Here is a 17,243-nt window from a genome sequence, read left to right as displayed (position 1 = left end):
CCAGCAACTTTGGGGGGCCGAAGGGAGCGGATTACCTGAGGTTGAGAGTTCAAGACCAACCTGGCCAACGTGGTGAGGCTCCACTAAAAAAACAAAACCTTGGTCGAGCATGGTGGCTCACACCTCTAATCCCAACAGTTTGGGAGGCTGAGCCAAGTGGATTATGAGGTCAAGAGTTCAAGATTAGCCTGGCCAACATGGTGAAACCCCTGTCTCTACTAAAAATACAAAAATTAGCTGGGTGTGGTGGTGGGCACCTGTAGTCCCAGCTACTTGGGAGGCTGAGGCAGAGAACTGCTTGAACTGCTTGAGCCCGAGAGGCAGAGGTTGCAGTGAGCCAAGATTGCGCCATTGCACTCCAGCCTGGATGACAGAGCAAGACTCCATCTCAAAAAAAAAAAAAAAAAAATTCTCATCTGTAATAAAAATATAAGAATTAGCCAGGCGTGGTGGCAGACACCTGTAATCCCAGCTACTTGGGAGGCTGAGGCATGAGAATCTCTTGAACCTGGGAGGCAGAGGTTGCAGTGAGCTGAGATTGCACCACTGCATTCCAGCCTGGGCAACAGGGAAGACTCTGTCTCAAAAAAAAATGTTTTTAAAGTTTATAGAATAAGGATATAAAGAAAGAAGGCCGGGTGTGGTGGCTCATGCCTATAATCCCAACACTTTGGGAAGCCAAGGTGGGTGGATCGCTTGAGGTCAGGAATTCAAGACCATCCTGGCCAACAGGGCAAAACCCTGTCTCTACTAAAATACAAAAATTAGCTAGGCATGGTGGCGGGTGCCTGTAATCCCAGCTACTCAGGAGGCTGAGGCAGAGAATTGCTTGAACCCGGGAGGTGGAGTTTACAGTGAGCCAGGATTGTGCCACTACACTCCAGCCTGGGCGACAGCTCAAAGTTCCATCTCAAAAAAATAAAAGAAATATTTTTGTCCAGCCATACAATGTGTTTGTGTAACAAAGTTACAGTGAACCTATATTAATTTATTATTGGAGAAATAAATTTTTTTGTAAATTTAGTGCTAAGTGTACAGTGCTTATAAAGCCTACAGCAGTGTTGGGAGGCCAAAATGGGAGGATCACTTGAGGCCAGGAGTTTGAGACCAGCCTGGTCAACATAGCGAGAACCCCCCATCTCTGTTTGGGAAAAAAAAAAAAAAAAGCCTACAGTAGTGTACAGTAATATCCTAGGCCTTCACATTCACTCACCACTCACCCACTGACTCACCCAGAGCAACTACAAGCTCCATTCATGGTAAGCGTCTTATACGGGTGTACTATTTTAAATCTTTTATACCATGTTTTAACTGTACCTTTTCTATGTTTAGTTATGTTTAGATGCACACTTACCATTGTGTTACCATTGCCTACAGTATTCAGTACAGTAATGTGCCGTACAGGTTTGTAGCCTAGGGACAATCAGCTCTATTACGTAGCTTAAATGTGTAGTAGGCTGTACCAGCTAGGTTTGTGTAAGTACACTCTGTGATGCTCGCAAAACAACAAAATCGCCTAATGATCCATTTCTTAGAATGTACGCCTATGGTTAAGCAATGTGTGACTACACACAACTCTGTCTTGCTACCAGACTCTGTCTAGAGACTGTCCTTGCTGGTCTGATGCAACCATGTGGCCTACCTGGCAGTGAACTGCAGGTAGCCTGCAGGAACTGCAGCAACCTCTAGGAACTGAGGGCAGCCTCCAGCCACACACCTACAAGAAGCTGGGGCCCTCAGTTCTACACACCGAGGAAATGAATTCTGCCATAACCTGAATGATCTTGGAAGCTGATTCTTCCTTAGTCGAGCTTCCAGATGATAACACAGCCCAGTAGATACCTTAGTTGCAGCCTCATGAGATCCTGAGCAGAGGACTTGCTAAGACATGCCTGAACTCCTGACCCACAGCAACTGTGACTTAATAAATATGTATTGTTTTAAGCTGTTGTTTGTGGTAACTTGTTACACAGCAATAGAAAACGAATACAACAAGAGGAGGGTAACATCTGATCATAGGGCAGATGTTCTGTAGGCTGTAGGTGAGGACCCACAAGCCTCCCCATCAGCAACATGGTCTGGGTGAGCTGGCTGTTCTGGCTTACCAAGAGAAGTTCGTCCGTCTCCCACCCACCCCCTGGTGACTTGGCCTCTGTGTGTCAGTTGTTGCAGGCTGCCCCTGACTGCTGGTTGTCCCTGAAAACTCTACACTGCACTTCTGTTTCTTATGGCTTCAGCCAATGCATGGCTTAGCTTTCCTATGGCTGTCATGGGGCTCAGGCTTTTCAGCTTTAGCTCCTTCTGTTCTTTCTATATCATTTTCAAATTCTGGAGAAAACTGGGGAGGCTGGCTAATTGCATTCCTCCTAGCTTGAGTAGAACCTTCCTTGTCGTCAGCCTTTTTCTTCCATCTCATTTCTCTTACCCAGCCAGGAAAAGTTCTCTACTTTTAGGGACTCATGATTGAATTGGGCCCACCTGGATAATGTAGACTTGTCTTTCTACCTCAAGGTCCGTACCTTCATCACATCTGCAGACGCCCTTTTGCCATGGAAGGTAACACCTCCACAGATTCTATCCAGGGGTTAGGGCGTGGGCATCTTTGCAGGGAGCGTTGTTATACCTATACTCTATGTCTGATTAATCCCGGGGAATTTGGGACCTGGTTTCTCTTCTAATTCTGCTACTAGTTAGCTGTCTGACACTGGGCCAGATACTCTCTATTTTGGAGCTACCAGGTCACATCAAGATTTCATGTCCTGCAAAGCCATGTTTGAAGAGCCTGCCATATAGGTTGACACTGCGGTGGGATTCATGGGCCCAGGGCAGGTGGAACAGGCCAGCTACCTAGAGACATCGGGGTCCACTGAGCCTGTGAATGAAAAGCAAAGCTGTTCCTGAGGAGATCAGGCTGGAGAAGAACCATTGGCTGTTACGTGATTGGGCCGAGCCCGGGATAACCTAGAGAGGCACAGCAGGAGCACTGAGGTTGGGGATTTCTAGGAAGGCAGGAAAGGCTGGGCTATCAGAGCTCACCATGCTGAGTCCAGCCACACCGTGAGTGGTACATCAGTTAGCATCGAGACTCAGCACAGCCCAGACAGGCAGCAGGGCTGGGTCTCACACCCATGCCTGTAGATTCCAGGGACCTTCTCAGCTGCTCAGCCTGGTCCCTTTTGACTCTTGGTGGCCTTGTGGCCTCAGGTACACACAACAGTTGGAATGTGATCCCATTCCTGGACACAGAGGCCCTGCAGTCCTATAGAAGCCCTATGGACACTTTCCCCAGGCTCAGAGACTTACATCAGGCCTATTCCCTGCTCCTCCTACAAGGCTTTGTATGACAAATCCCCTAATGCTCCCTGCAGCCTGGCTGCTTCTACTGACCATACCTGGGGGCAGCAAAGCCATGAGTTGCGGTCCAGCCCCTTCAGGAACAAGGCCATCCAAAAACAGGCTCAGGGGCCACTGCAACCTCCTTTGGATGTGGAATAGGAAATGCCCAGGTAGCCAGCCAGACCATTTACACTGCCCTGACACACGCCTCCCAGGAAGCTGACCTCCTCTCACAATAGGCTGGGGGCAGACGGCTCTAGAGATGGCAGTACTGCTTTTTAGTATTTGGGTATACTTTGTTATTTCTCTTTCTTTCTTTCTCTTCCTTTCTTTCTTCCCTTCTTTCTTTCTTTCTTTCTTTCTTTCTTTCTTTCTTTCTTTCTTTCTTTCTTTCTTTCTTTCTTTCTTTCTTTCTTTCTTTCTTTCTTTCTTTCTCTTCCTTTCTTTCTTTCTTCCTTTCTTTCTTCTTTCCTTCCTTTTTCTTTCTCCCTTCCTTCCTTCCTTTCCCTCCCTCCCTCCCTCCCTCCCTCCCTCCCTCCCTCCCTCCCTCCCTCCCTCCCTTCCTTCCTTCCTTCCTTCCTTCCTTCCTTCCTTCCTTCCTTCCTTCCTTCCTGTCCTTCCTTCCTTCCTGTCCTTCCTTCCTTCCTTCCTTTTTTCTTTTTTGAGACAAGGTCTCACTCTGTTGCCCAGGCTGGAGTGCAGTGACATGATCATGGCTCACTGCTGGGCTCAGGTGACCCCCCTACCTCAGCCTCCAAGTAGCTGGGACTACAGACATGTGCCACCATGCCTGGCTAATTTTTGTATTTTTTGTAGAGATGGGGTCTTGATATGTTGCCCAATCTGGTTTTGAACTTCTATGCTCAATCAGTCTTCCCACCTCAGCTTCCTGAAATGCTGGGATTACAGGCATGAGCCACCGTGCCTGGCTTGTTTTCTTACCATAATATTTTTATATACCCGAGTACCTATGTTGACAAAAAAAGCCAAACTTGGCCAGGCACAGTGGCTCACGCCTGTAATCCCAGCAACTTGGGAGGCTGCGGCTGGCAGATCACTTGAGGTCAGGAGTTCGAGACCAGTCTGGCCAACATGGTAAAACCCCGTCTCTACTAAAAATACAAAAATTAGCCAGATGTGGCAGCATGGACCTGTAGTCCCAGCTACAGGAGAGGCTGAGGCATAAGAATCCCTTGAATCTGTATGGCAGAGGTTGCAGTGACCCGAGAGGGTGCCGCTGCACTCCAGCCTGGGCAAGAGTGAGACTCGATCTCAAAAAAAAAAAAAAAAGCCAAACTCTGTAAATTTTTTTATTTTTTTATTTTTTGAGACAAAGTCTCCTCTGTCGCCAGGCTGGAGGGCGGTGGCGCCATCTCAGCTCACTGCAACTTTTGCCTCCTGGGTTCAAGTGATTCTCCTGCCTTAGCCTCCTGAGTAGCTGGGATTGCAGGTGCCTGCCACCACGCCTGGCTAATTTTTGTATTTGTATTTTTATTTTTTTGAGATGGAGTCTTGCTCTGTTGCCCAGGTTGGAGTGCAGTGGTGCAATCTTGGCTCACTGCAAGCTCTGCCTCCTGGGTTCACACCATTCTTCTGCCTCAGCCTCCCAAGTAGCTGGGACTATGGGTGCCTGCCACCACGTCCAGCTAATTTTTTTTTTTTTTTGGTATTTTTAGTAGAGATGGGGTTTCACCATGTTAGCCAGGATGGTCTCAATCTCCTAACCTCATGATCCACCCACCTCAGCCTCCCAAAGTGCTGGGATTATAGGCGTGAGCCACCTCGCCTGGCCTATTTTTGTATTTTTAGTAGAGACATGGTTTTGCCATGTTGGCCAGACTGGTCTCAAACTCCTGACCTCAGGTGATCTGTCTGCCTTGGCCTCCCAAAGTGCTGGGATTACAGGTGTGAGCCACCGCACCTAGCCCAGACTCTGTAAAGTATTTAACAGGTTTATTCTGAGGAAAATATGAGTAACGATGGCCTGAGGCACAGTCTCAAGTGGTCCTGAGAACATGTGCCCAAGGTGGTTGAACTATAGCTTGGTTGTATATGTTTTAGGGAGACAGATGACATCAATCAGTACATGTGATGTATACATTAGTTCAGTCTGGAAAGGCAGAAAAACTCGAAGCAGGGGAAGGGGTGCTTACAGGTTATAGGTGTATTCAAAGATTTTCTTTTTGTTGTTGTTGAGGCAGGGTCTTACTCCATTGCCCAGGCTGGAGTGCAGTGATGTGATGATGGCTCGCTGCAACCTCAATCTCCTGGACTCAGGTGATCCTCCCACCTCCTCCTCTCTAGTAACTGGGACTGCAGGCGCTTGTAACCATGCCTGGCTAATTTTTTGTTGTTGTTGTATTTTCAGTAGAGACAAGCTTCCGCCATGTTGCCAGGCTGGTCTTGAACTCCTGGGCTCAAGTAATCCACCTGCTTCAGCCTCCCAAAGTGCTGGGATTATAGGCATTAACCACTGTGTCCAGCCAGAATAAAAGATTTTCTGATTGGCAATTGGTTGAAAGAGTTAAGTGATTATCTAGCCAGGCATGTTGGCATATGCCTGTAACTCCAGCACTTTGGGATGCCAAGGTGGAAGGATCCCTAAAGCCCAAGAGATTGAGACCCGGCTGGGCAACATGGTGAAACCCTCTCTACTAAAAAAAAAAAAAAAAAAAAAATTAGCCCAGCATGTTGGTGCATGTCTATAGTCCTAACTACTCATGAGGCTGGGGGTGGTGGGGGCTCACTGGAGACCAGATTGAGGCTTCATTGAGCTATGATCATGCCACTGTACTCCAGCATGGGCAACATAGCAAGACCCTGTTCCCTCCAACCCCCCTCCCCCAGAAAAAGAAGTGATTTTCTAAAGACCTGGAACCAATAGAAAGGACTGTTTGGATTAAGATCAGGGATTGTGGAGAACAAGGTTTTTACTGTATAGATGAAGTCTACATAGGTGGTCACCCTTAAAGACAGATGGCAAATGGTGTTTTTTTGTTTGTTTGTTTGTTTGATTTTTGTATTTTTAGTAGAGACGGGATTTCACCATGTTGGCCAGGTTGGTCTCAAACTCCTGACCTCAAGCGATCCAATTGCCTTGGCCTCCCAGAGTGCTGGGATTACAGGCATGAGCCACTGTGCCTGGCCAAATGTTTCTTATTTAGACCTTTAAAGGGTGCTAAACTCTCAGTTACTCTCTTCAGGATTGGGAGGACCTGCAAGGGGAAAAAATTTTGTTATATTAACAGAGATTCTTCACAGATGCAAATTTCTCCCTGCAAAATATGGCTTTGCAGGGTCATCACAAAGTATGGCAAAGAAATATATTTTGAGGTAAAATATTTTCATTTCCTTCTTTGTCATGTGATGATATACTAGAGTCAGGTTGGAATTTGCTGTCTTCTTGCTACAAATAATCTGTTTTGTCAGTCTTATGATCTCTATTTCGATGTTAATGCTGGTCAGTTGCGCCTGAATTGGAAGAGAAGGAGAGTATAATGAGGCAAGTTGAAACCTCCCGTTCCTGTCACAGCCTGAACTAGTTTTTCAGATTTCTTTGGGTCCCCTTGGTGGAGAGGGGACTCCCTTCAGTCAGTTGGAGGACTTAGAATTTTATTTTTGATTTACACCCACATTTTTGTTGTAACACCACTAATGCAGACATTGGTTAACTGCCTTTTGACCTTCCTAGTGTCAGAGATGATAAATCCCTCTTCAAAAGTTTTTAATTCCCTGTTCTTCCGGTTCTTTGTTTCTCTAGTTTCTATAGTTACCCAGGCTGTAAATGACCCATCCTGCCCTTGCTGCACTCTGACATGCCCTGACAAGCTTAGACATGCCTTGCATCGTAAAGGATAGCCTTCTCCTTCCCACCTAGATAGCTGTATTCAATTTCAAACACAAGCCAATCAGGTCAGTTTAGACTGTGCGGTCCAACCCCAGCCAATGAAGAAAGGACACAGCAGTAGGAACCAATTGCATTAGGGATAAAAACCCCTGCCCTACCCCACTCGGTGTGCTCTTGCAATCATGGCTGGCACAAGCTGCACACTTCTGTGGAAGTAAAGTTGCCTTGCTGAGAAAATTTCTGTTCAAGCACTATTTCTTTTGTGGCACTGAAACTTGTTTCTAACAAATTTGGGGGCTCGTCCGGGATTCCCATTCTCCTCTGGGGAAGGGTTCGGTCCTCTCCTGTGAGGAGGTGTGCCCTGCTGCCTCATTGAGGTGGCCTCAGGGGTAAGGAATCGAGACCCACCCAGTGTGATGAATAAACCCAGACTCTCAGCAACACAGGAAAAAACAGACCAACAACTTGGGGGAAAAAATAAAAAAGATCATCATATATCATGGTGACCAGGTAACTCTGTGCACAGACCAAGGTAAGAAATGTTGCTGGGGCGGGGCTGGGCAGTGGCTCATGCCTGTAATCCCAGCACTTTGGGAGGCTGAGATGGGCAGATCATGAGGCCAGGAGATCAAGACCATCCTGGCTAACATGGTGAAACCCTGTCTCTACTAAAAATACAACAATTAGCCAGGCGTGGTGGTGGGCGCCTGTAGTCCCAGCTACTCGGGAGGCTGAGGCAGGAGAATGGTGTGAACCCACAAGACAGAGCTTGCAGTGAGCTGAGACTGTACCACTGCACTCCAGGCTGGGTGACAAAGTGAGAATCTGTCTCTAAAAAAAAAGAGAAATCTCGCTGGGGTGACAAAGTATTTCCTTGGTTGTGACATCTTGGAGTTTGAAAGCTGAAAGTGTGTGAATAAGCACTACTAGTGTGTGGAGTGAGTGAGTTCAATCTGTGGTTCCATGGTCACCTCATATGGTGGCCTTTTGAGGGTCCTGTCAGGGGTTTAAACTGACCCGCCAGTGTTAAGAGGGACCCAACATTCCCTTCAGGGAAGTGGCCAGAGAGGGCAAAATGAAAGGAAAAGAGTGCAAGAAGTCCCCCACTAGGGAGGGTTGAGTCTCTTGAGAAAAGGAAGGCAAGAAATCCCTAATATGAGACATTGAGCCTCTGGAAGAAAGGAATGGGGAGAAATATCCAGTAGGGGGCACTGAGCCTTACACAAACCTACAGTAATAGAGAAGGCAAACAAATGTCCAGTAGGGGAAGTTAAGCCTCACCCCAAAACCATCAAGATGGGAAATACCTCAAGTAAGACAGAGAGTAAAAAGGATAAACCTAACAGCAATGATATTCCCCTTGATAGTCCCCTAGGTCTCATGTTAAAGTATTGGAAAGATAAAAGGACTAAGCCTAAGAAAAAGCAATAAATGATAAAATATGTAGTTTTATTTGGACCCAGGAACCAGTCCTCAAACTCTCAGTTTTCTGGCCAAAATTTGGGTCAAATGAGGATTGGATTTGTCAATTCTAATAGAACATGTTGATAACAAGAGTCCAGTTTCCCAAGAAGAGATAGATTAAGCCTTGTGTTGGTGACAAAGACCTATTCTTCTCTACCCCATAAAAGCACTAAAAGATAAGCATAAGCCAGAGAATGTTTCCCCTAAGGAAGCCGAAACTCTTAACCCCAAGCAATCTACACCTTGGGACCTGCTAAATCACCTTCCCCCACTAAACACCCCTAACTTTCCTCCCTCTCAAGCAGCTGCTGTCCCAGACCCTTCTCCTACCCTCATTGTTCCCCGTCCTTTTAACCCTGCCTCTTGGGAATCATCCCAAGAGCCCACTCACTACCAGCCTAAGTACCCTTCCCTAAAGGGACTTCAATGTGAAATAGAGAAATGTAAAAAAATGTAAAAAAACTCCCCCTTCCCCTCTACCTCAAGGGAATCAGCTCCAGTTCTCTTCCCCTTGAAGGAGGTGCCCCAAGGAGGAGGAGGCATTGGCTTCGTAAATGCTCCTTCAACCAGCTCAGAAGTACAAAACCTAAAAAGAGAGCTTACGCCACTATTAGACAACCCTTATGGGGTAGCAAACCAAATTGACCAATTTCTAGGACCACAGTTATACACTTAGGCTGAGCTAATGTCCGTGCTAGGCAACCTCTTCTCAGCAGAAGAGCTGCTGAGAAGCATCATCCGTAGAGCTGCTATGGTAGTCTGGGAACGTGAACACCCTCCTGGCCAAAGTGTTCCTGTAGCAGATCCAACATTCCCCTCCCAAGACCCCTGATGGGACAAGAACAATGCAGCCCACCAAGAAAATATGCAAGACCTCAGGGAAATGGTAATAAAAGGGATTGAAAACTCAGTACCCTGAACCCAGAATCTTACCTGAGCATTTGATATAGAGCAAGGGAGAGATAAAGGGCCATAGAATTTTTAGACAGATTAAAGGAACGAATGAGAAAGTATGCTGGTCTAGATCTTGAGGATCCTCTTGGGCAGGGAATTTAAAATTTCATTTTGTTACTAACAGTTGGACGGATATTTCAAAGAAATTACAAAAGATGGGAAATTGGAAAGACCGTCCCATGAGTAAACTTCTTAGGGAGGCTCAAAAGCGTATGTAAGAAGGGAAGAAAAAACAACAAAAAACAAAATCAGAAGGCAAAAATTCTGCTGTCCACCATACAGCAAAGTACTCAGGGGGCAAGAACCTACAAAGAGCCTAGGCCCCCACTTTCCAGGCCATATGAAGAGCACCAAAAAGCGAAGCCTGGGAACTTAAAATTAGAAAAGGAAGAAAGAATCTCTTTGAAGGCTATAATGCTTTGAAAACTGTGTTGGCAGTGTGGCATGACTGTTTAAAGTACATAAAAGCTTGTCATTTTACCCCATCCCGGCATGACCGTGAAGCTGGAGAGGAAAGAGAAAGAAGGGCACGTTCGGCTGCAAGCTGGGTGGCTGGGACAGGTTGGCCGAGGGACCGCTCTGGAGGGCCGTTGTGCCCGGCATTCCCCACTTCAGCCCTTCAGTGTTTACGGCAACCAGAGTCCCTGCAATGGTGTGGCTGGCTGCAGTCAGGGCCTACTAGGACCATCAGCACACTCCCGCCAGCGGCTCAGCTCCTCTCTGCTAGGCCAACCAATAGTGCTTTGTCCTGGGTAGGACGTAGGGTCTGAGAGAGATTGGGGAGACATAACACCAAGGAATGAAAATACGGATTTAGAGAAGGAACCAGTAAGTAGGAGACACAAGTGAAATATAAAAACCAATCAGGGCCGGGTGCGGTGGCTCAAGCCTGTAATCCCAGCACTTTGGGAGGCCGAGACGGGCGGATCACGAGGTCAGGAGATCGAAACCATCCTGGCTAACACGGTGAAACCCCGTCTCTATTAAGAAATACAAAAAACTAGCCGGGCGAGGTGGCGGGCGCCTGTAGTCCCAGCTACTCGGGAGGCTGAGGCCGGAGAATGGCGTGAACCCGGGAGGCGGAGCTTGCAGTGAGCTGAGATCCGGCCACTGCACTCCAGCCTGGGCGACAGAGCGAGACTCCGTCTCAAAAAAAAAAAAAAAAAAAAAAAAAAAAAAAAAACACCAATCAGTTAGTATCAAATTTCTGTTAATTCCAGAAGCAGGGACAAATCTATTAGGAAGGGATTTAATGCTAAAATTAGGCTTAGGCCTCCAAATCAATCATGGAAAATTCTCCCCCTCCCTAAACTCGCTCACCACCGCAGACGAAGAACACATTCATCCCAAGGTATGGTCAAAAGATAGGAATCGAGAAAAGTTACAGATTCCTCTGATTCATGTTAAATTAAAAACCCCTGGGGAAGTAGTAAAGAGAAAGCAATACCCAATTCCTTTAGAAGCCAGGGTAAATTTAAAACCTATAATTAAAGGTGTTCTCTGTGATGGGCTTCTTGAACCCTGTATGTCTCCCTATAACACTCCAATACTGCCTGTAAAGAAGCCAGACGGGTCATATCGGTTAGTGCAAGACCTTAGAGCTATTAATCAGATAGTCCAAACTACACACCCTGTTGTTCCCAATCCTTATACTATTATCAGTAGGATCCCATACAGCCACCAGTGGTTTATAGTAATAGATTTTAAAGATGCCTGCTGGGCTTGTCCAGTAGCGGAGGACAGCCGAAACCTATTTGCCTTTGAGTAAGAAAACCCTCACTCAATTTCTCAAAAACTATATATTAGGTCTGTCTTCTGCCCCCTCCTCCCTTGAGACTCAAGGCATTCTAGCCCAGACTCCACCTCTTGAATTTCCAGTTCACCAACACCAGCCTAGAGATCACGTCCTCATCAGGAGTTGGAAAGAAGGGAAGCTCGAGTCCACTTGGGAAGGACCTTATTTAATGCTCTTCACAACTGAGACAGCAGTTCGGACCACCGAGAAGGGCTGGACTCATCACACTCAAGTTAAGCGGGCACCACCCTTCCCAGAATCATGGACCATTGTTCCAGGACCAACTCTTTCCAAACTAAGTCTAAAGCGGGTTTAACCCTCTTATTTTGTATTTCTTTCCTCCCCGCCCCACCACCATCACTAGTCCCATTATCATTAATGTAACCAAGTCAAGCTTACCCCAAACTATTACCTTTGATGCTTGCCTTGTTATACCCGGCGGAGATTTGTCAAGTCAAAAGCAACTCTCCTCCACCTCAGAAAAGTGTCTCTGTCCTTCCTGGCTCTCCTCAGATTGGACATTTGTTAACTGGGATAAGTTAGTTTGGGAAGAGTTTGATAAAGATTCCAGTATCAACTGGGAATCTTGTCCTCTTAGAGCAGAGCTTCTCTGCTGAAGTTGGTCCAATGTTCTATGAAATACTAAAGAACAAGCGTGGACCGCCCCAGCTAGCACTTGCAGTTTCTTAAAACCATATACTCATTTTACTAAAGGAATTACCCTTCCCAACTGTCAGTTGAACCAATGTAATCCAGCACAGATTACCATCTCTGCTCCCCAGAGTTCTTCCCCTTCATTAACCATTTCTATGATATAGGAGCAGAAGTGTCGGGGAAGGACCCCATAGGAGTCCAATGTTGTACTTTTATTCCTAATAACATCATCCCCAATGGAACAATAACAAAATCTTTACAAGGCCTTACCTCCTTATCAAATTAGCTAAAAATTCTAGAATAAATGACCCCTTTACAAGCCTCATGGAAAAATGTTAGGGAAATGGAAAGGAATTATGACCTCAGTACTCACCTCCCTTGTAATCATTATAGGTGTGCTCATTCTTGTAGTATGCTGTATCATATACTGTATTCGTGGTTTAGTGCAAAGATTATAGAAACAGCTCTCACCAAAACCTCCCTTAGTTCACCCCCAGCTTATTCAGATAAACTCTTCCTTCTAGATGCCCAAGAAGAACAACAGAGCTGAGATATGCTAAGGCATTTTGAAGAGAAACAACTATAAAATCTAGAGGGGAAAATTTGCAGAGATGATAAATTCCTCTTCAAAAGGTTTTAATACCCTGTTCTTCCAGTTCTTTGTTTCTCTAGTTTCTATAGTTACCAGTGCTTAACCAACCCTTCCCACCCTTGCTGTGCCCTGACATGCCCTGAGAAGCCTTGATATGCCTTCAGATATGCCTAGACATGCCTAATGGATAGCCTTCCCCTTCCCACCTGGAAAGCTGTGTTCAATTTCAAACATTGGCCAATTGGGTTAGTTTAGACTGTGCAGTCCAACCCCAGTCAATGAAGAAAGAACACAGCAGTAGGAACCTATTTCATTAGGGGTAAAAATGCCTGCCCTATCCTGTTCCGTGTGCTCTTGCGATAGTGACCGATGCAAGCTGCACCCTTCTGCAGAAGTAAATTTGCCTTGCTGAGAAAATTTCTGTTCGAGTGCTATTTCTTTTGTGGCACCAAAACTTGTTTCTAACACTAGCTCAGTCTTAGGCCAGCCCTATAAAAAAACAAAAACTAAAGCTAAGCAGGGACACAGCAGAGGAATCCTCCAGGGAAGAGGAGGCATCAGAATATGGGAAAAGTGATGTTCGTATGCAGAAATGCAGAAATGATTCTCTAAAATATGGCACTTGGACATGCTGAGTATATCTGAAAATCTAAATGCCTCAGGAATGAGCCCCAGAATCAAGGACCCTCTAATCTTGTCTCATTCTTTCTCCCCTCCTGTCCCCCAAAGTGCACAGAGGGACTCTCTCTGAAATTTTCTTATCTACACTAAGAAAGCTTCTTATCAAAAGAAACACAATTGCCTCCAAACCCCTTACTGAATCTCATTTCAGACCTAGGGATGTTTGAATTACTAGGTGCAAAAGTAGTTGCAGTTTTTGCATTGTTGGAATTTGCAATTTGATATTGGAATTCATTCTTAAATAAATGTGATTATGGGTTGGGCATGGTGGCTCATGCCTGTAATCCCAGCACACTGGGAGGCCGAGGTGGGTGGCCTCTGAGAGGTTGCTGAAGAACTCAACGTCAAACATTCTATGGTCATTCGGCATTTGAAGTAAGTTGGAAAGGTGAAAAAGCTCAATAAGTGGGTGCCTCTTGAGCTCAGGGAAAATAAAAATAATAAAAAAAATTGTTGTTTTGAAGTGTCATCTTTGCTTATTCTATGCAACAGTGGTGAACCATTTCTCAATCAAATTATGACAGTAAAAATTGGATTTTAGATCACTTGAGGTCAGGAGTTCCAGACCAGCCTGACCAAGATGGAGAAATCTTGTCTTTACTAAAAATACAAAATTAGCCAGGCGTGGTGGCTCATACCTGTAGTCCCAGCTACTCAAGAGGCTGAGACAGGAGAATCACTTGAACCCAGGAGGTGGAGGTTGCAGTGAGCCCAGATCGAGCCATTGCACTCCAACCTGGGCAACAAGAGCAAACCTCCATCTTAAAAAAAGAAAAGAAAAGAGAACAAAAGAGAAAAGAAAAAAGAAAAGAAAAGAGAAAAGAAAAGAAAAGAAAGAAAAGTGGATTTTATACAATGACTGGTGATAACTAGCTCAGTGGCTGGACCAAGAAGAAACTCCAAAGCCCTTCTCAAAGCCACACTTGCCCCCCAGAAAAGGTCATGGTCACTGTTTGGTGGTCTGCTGCCAGTCTGATCCACTACAGCTTTCTTTCTTTCTTTTTAATTATTTTTTTAAATTTCCATAGATTATTGGGGAACACGTGGTGTTTGGTTACATGAGTAAGTCTTTGGTAGTGATTTGTGAGATTTTGCTGCACCCATCCCCGAGCAGTATACACTGCACCCAATTTGTGGTCTTTTATCCCTCACTCTCTTCCCACCCTGCCCCCCTGAGCCTGCAAAGTCCATTGTGTCTTTCTTTTATGCCTTTGCATCCTCACAGCTTAGTTTCCACATATAAGTGAGAAGACACAATGTTTGATTTTCCATTCCTGAGTTAATTCACTGAGAATAATGGTCTCCAGAGGCCAGGCGCTGTGGCTCATGCCTTTAATCCCACCACTTTGGGAGGCTGAGGTGGCTGGATAACCTGAGGTTGGGAGTTTGAGACCAGCCTGACCAACATGGAGAAACCCCATCTCTACTAAAAATACAAAATTAGCCAGGTGTGGTGGCACATTCCTGTAATCCCAGCTACTCGGGAGGCTGAGGCAGGAGAATTGCTTGAACCCGGGAGGTGGAGGTTGCAGTGAGCCGATATTGCACCACTGCACTCCAGCCTGGGCAACAAGAGCAAAACCCCATCTCAAAAAAAAAAAAAAGTCTCCAATCTCGTCCAGGTCACTGCAAATGCCATTAATTCATTCCTCTTTTTTTTTTTTGGAAACAGAGTCTTGTCTTGCTCTGTTGCCTAGGCTGGAGTACAGTGGCACAATCTTGTCTCACTGCAACCTCTGTCTCCCAGGTTTAAGCGATTCTCCTGCCTCAGCCTCCTGAGTAGCTGGGACTACAGGTGTGCACCACCACACCCAGCTAATTTTTTTTTTTTTTTTTTTTTTTTTTTGAGATGGAATCTCACTCTGTCACCCAGGCTGGAGTGCAGTGGTGCAGTTTCGGCTCACTGCAATCTCCGCCTCCTGGGTTCAAGAGTTTCTCCTGTCTCAGCCTTCCAAGTAGCTGGGATTACAGGCATGCAACACCACACCCGGCTAATTTTTGTATTTTTAGTAGAGATGGGGTTTCACCATGCTGGCCAGGCTGGTCTCAAACTCCTGACCTCAGGTGATCCACCCACCTCGGCCTTCCAAAGTGCCAGAAACACAGGTGTGAGCCACCGAGTCCGGCCCTCTTTGTTTCTTTTAACTGCTGTTGCTTTAAAGTTTGTTTTGTCTGATATAAGAATAACTACCCCTGCTCCCTTTTGGTGTCCATTTCCATGAAGTGCCTTTTCCCACCCCTTTACTTTAAGTTTATGTGAGTCCTTACGTGTTAGGTGAATCTTCTGAAGAAAGCAGATGGTTGGTTAGTTCTTATCCATTCTGCTGTTTTGTATCTTTTTTTCTTTCTTTCTTTCTTTTTTTTTTCTGAGATGGAGTTTTGCTCTTGTTGCCCAGGCTGGAGTGCAATGGCATAATTTCGGCTCAGTGTAACCTCCACCTCCTGGGTTCAAGATTCTCCTGCCTCAACCTCCCAAGTAGCTGAGATTGCAGGTGTGTGCCACCAAGCCCGGCTAATTTTTGTATTTTTAGTAGAGACGGGGTTTCACCATGTTGGTCAGGCTGGTCTTGAACTCCTGACCTCAGGTGTTCAACATTCCCTCTATCCACCTCAGCCTCCCAAAGATGTATCCCAAAGATACAGATGTCCGGCCATCTGTATCATTTAAGTGGAGCATTTAGGTCATTTACATTCAAGTTAGTATTGAAGTGTGAGGTACCATTGCATTCATCATGCTCTTTGTTGGCCTGCGTACTTAGTTTTGTTTTTTGTTTTTGTTTTTGAACTTGTATTTTTGTTTTACAGGTCCTATGTGATGTATGCTTTAAAGAGATTCTGTTTTGTTTTTTTTTTTTTTTTTTTTTTTTTTTAAGTTTTATTTTATTATTATTTTTTTTTTTTTTTGAGACGGAGTCTCACGCTGTTGCCCAGGCTGGAGTGCAGTGGCGCGATCTCGGCTCACTGCAAGCTCCGCCTCCCAGGTTCCCGCCATTCTCCTGCCTCAGCCTCCTGAGTAGCTGGGACTACAGGCGCCCGCCACCGCGCCCGGCTAATTTTTTGTATTTTTAGTAGAGACGGGGTTTCACTGTGGTCTCGATCTCCTGACCTTGTGATCCGCCCGCCTCGGCCTCCCAAAGTGCTGGGATTACAGGCTTGAGCCACCGCGCCCGGCCAGAGATTCTGTTTTGATGTGTTTTCAGGACTTGTTTCAAGATTTAGTGCTCCTTTTAGCAGTTCTTGTAGTGGTGGCTTGGTAATGGCGAATTCTCTCTCAGCATTTGTCTGAAAACAATTGTATCTTCCCTTCATATATGATGCTTAGTTTCACTGGATACAAAATTCTTGGCTGATAATTATTTTGTTTGAGGAGGCTGAAGATAGGGCTCCAATCCCTTCTAGCTTGTAGGGTTTCTGCTGAGAAATCTGCAGTGAATCTGATAGGTTTTCCTTTATAGGTTACCCGGTGCTTCCATCTGTCTCACAGATCTTAAGATTCTTTCCTTCATCTTAACTCTGGATAACCTGATGACAATGTGCATAGGCGAAGATCTTTTTGCGATGAATTTTCCGGGTGTTCTTTGTGCTTCCTGTATGTGGATGTCTAGGTCTATAGCAAGACTGGGAAAGTTTTCCTCGATTATCCCCCCAAATATGTTTTCTAAGCTTTTAGAATTATCTCCTTCCTCAGGAACACCGATTTTTCTTAGTTTGGTCATTTAACATAATCCCAGACTTCTTGGAGGCTTTGTTTATATTTTCTTATAATTCTTCGTCTTTGTGGGATTGGGTTAATTGGAAGACCTTGTGTTTGAGCTCTGAATTTCTTTCTTCTACTTGTTCAGTTCTATTGCTGAGACTTTGCAGAGCATTTTGCATTTCTAAAAGTGTGTCCAAAGTTTCCTGAATTTTTTATTGTTTTT

The sequence above is a fragment of the Macaca mulatta genome, chromosome 12 (genome assembly GCF_049350105.2).
Source record: "Macaca mulatta isolate MMU2019108-1 chromosome 12, T2T-MMU8v2.0, whole genome shotgun sequence".
In the NCBI taxonomy this organism is placed as follows: domain Eukaryota; kingdom Metazoa; phylum Chordata; class Mammalia; order Primates; family Cercopithecidae; genus Macaca; species Macaca mulatta.
The sequence above is the reverse complement of the archived record's forward strand: the minus strand, read 5'-3'. Positions refer to the sequence as shown.